The following is a 2,152-nucleotide window of genomic DNA, read 5'->3' on the forward strand; positions in this document are numbered from 1 at the left end:
ACAAAAAATTTTAATTAAAAAAAAAGAAAAGCAGACAACAATATGGAAAAATATATAGAGAACACATAAATTATCAAAAAGTTTTTGTGAATAAACTATAAATTTCAGATGGTAGTAGATAGGATAGTTTAATACAGATGTTTAAAAAGATACAGATATAAGGCAAGTATTGTAAACATGCTATGTATTATATACCTTTCAATGCCTTCCAGATTGTGGAGTATAATTAAATACCAAACACAGAAACCAGTGTTCTAAGATTGGTCAGAGTTTGGAAGTCTTTTGGAAGCTTTCAAATGTCTCAAAAGTGTTTTATTTGGAAAACTCTTTTTTTTTTTCTTGACTGGAAAAATAACTTTATCTTCTTTGGGGAGTGTGGGCAGCTGTCTAGTCTCAGAACTTCTGGAATCACTTCTTAGTGTCAGCATCCTTCGTGACTTTGAGCACATTGAAGCACACAGTCTTACTCAAAGGCTGGCACTCGCCCACTGTGACAGTGTTGCCGATCTGGTCATCCCTGAAGCAGGGGGACAGGTGCACGGACATGTTTTTATAGTATTTTTCAAAGCAGTCGTACTTTCAGATGTAGTGGAGGTAAGCTCAACGGATAACAGTGGTCCTCCACCACACCACAAAGTATCCACCCTCAGATGGAGACATTACCAGTAAAAGGGCATTTCTTGTCAGTGTAGTTCCTCTCAATGGCCTTCTTGGGCATCTTGAAGCCCAGACGAATATTTTTGTAATGTTGTGGGAACTTCTCCTTGCCAGTTTCTCCAAGCAAGACTGTCTTCTTATTTCAAAGATAGTTGTCTGTTTTAGGTAGACACGCTCAGTTTAAATGTTTGCCATCTTCCCAGTGGCCGGCGAAGAGGCAGAAAAAACCACCATAAAGAGTTTCCTTTTTTAAGAATCACTATATTATTTATTCATTGTATGTCTTTAATTTAAAGAATTAACTTTGGTAAACTTTTAAATTTTGTCAGTGTCAATACACTTCAAGAAGAAATCTTTATATCCCTTGCTGTGGGCTACTGTGATTTTGGAATTAGTATCTGGAAACCTATTTTCACTTTTTTTAAAGGTGTTAAAAATAAATCTTCTAGTCAGAAAAAAAAAAGCCTCATGGTTAAATGAATTAAACTGTCCTCTGTACCTAGCAGGCACCATAAATAATCCATTAAGAGTTTGGGGAACTTCATTTCCACATACCTTATATTATCTACCACATAGCAGATTTACTACATCACCCTGGGTCCTAAAAGACATGAAAGCTTCAAGGTCTGAGTCAATACAAATAGATACAGCAAAAGTTAGTTCAGGCACGTATTAACTAGGAGTTAACAATTGTTCTTCATCACATTCAATATGCTAATTTTTTTGAGATGAAAAATATGTTTTCTGTTTGGAAAACTCAGAACTCATTTAAACTTAGTTTAAAATGTAAGAAGTCCATAGATAAAAATATTACTCAAAATAACAAGAGCAGAGAAAAACAAAACAAAAACAAACCAAACCTTGTAGCAAAATAAAATACCTACTGAAATCTTTTCTTCATGATTACATGAAAATCATATAAGAAAGCTGAAGTACAGTAAGTATTATTTTAAAAAAAAAATGATTCATTGAGGGTGTTATCAGTCTTTACTTTTAGAACAACAGTGCAGTAACATTCTGAAGAGCAGGTAAAGATAAATTTTGGAAAGCCAAAACCAAAGTTCATCTAAGGAAAATGTAAGGAAATTCATAAACAGAAATGTTTTCAGCATTCCAAATACCCGTGTCCTTTAGTACCCTGGAACTTTGTATTGTTTTTTAAGTACTTTTAAAATTTCCCTGACCTACATGTACCTTCCTCTTAATAGCCTTATGAGGTGATTAGATAGAATAGTCATTATCACACCCATTCTTTTATTTAATTTTGATATTGTTCTTTTTTTTTAATTGAGATATAATTGGCATAACATTGTATTAGTCTCAGGTGTACAATGTAATGATTCAATTTTGTATACACTGCAAATTGACCACTACAATAAGTCCAGCTAACATCCGTCACCATGTATTTTTATAAATTTTTCTCTCACGATGAGAACTTAAAAGATCTCTCCTAGCTACGTTCAAATATTCAGTACGGTATTATTAACTAAAGTCA

At 33.4% G+C, this 2,152-nt stretch overlaps 1 pseudogene; it reads right to left on the reverse strand.

Annotated features, from left to right (window-relative positions):
- Positions 1-393: 393 nt before the first annotated feature.
- Positions 394-852, reverse strand: LOC101099067 (annotated as a pseudogene).
- Positions 853-2,152: the final 1,300 nt, after the last annotated feature.

This window comes from Felis catus, chromosome C1, assembly GCF_018350175.1.
Source record: "Felis catus isolate Fca126 chromosome C1, F.catus_Fca126_mat1.0, whole genome shotgun sequence".
Lineage (NCBI taxonomy): Eukaryota > Metazoa > Chordata > Mammalia > Carnivora > Felidae > Felis > Felis catus.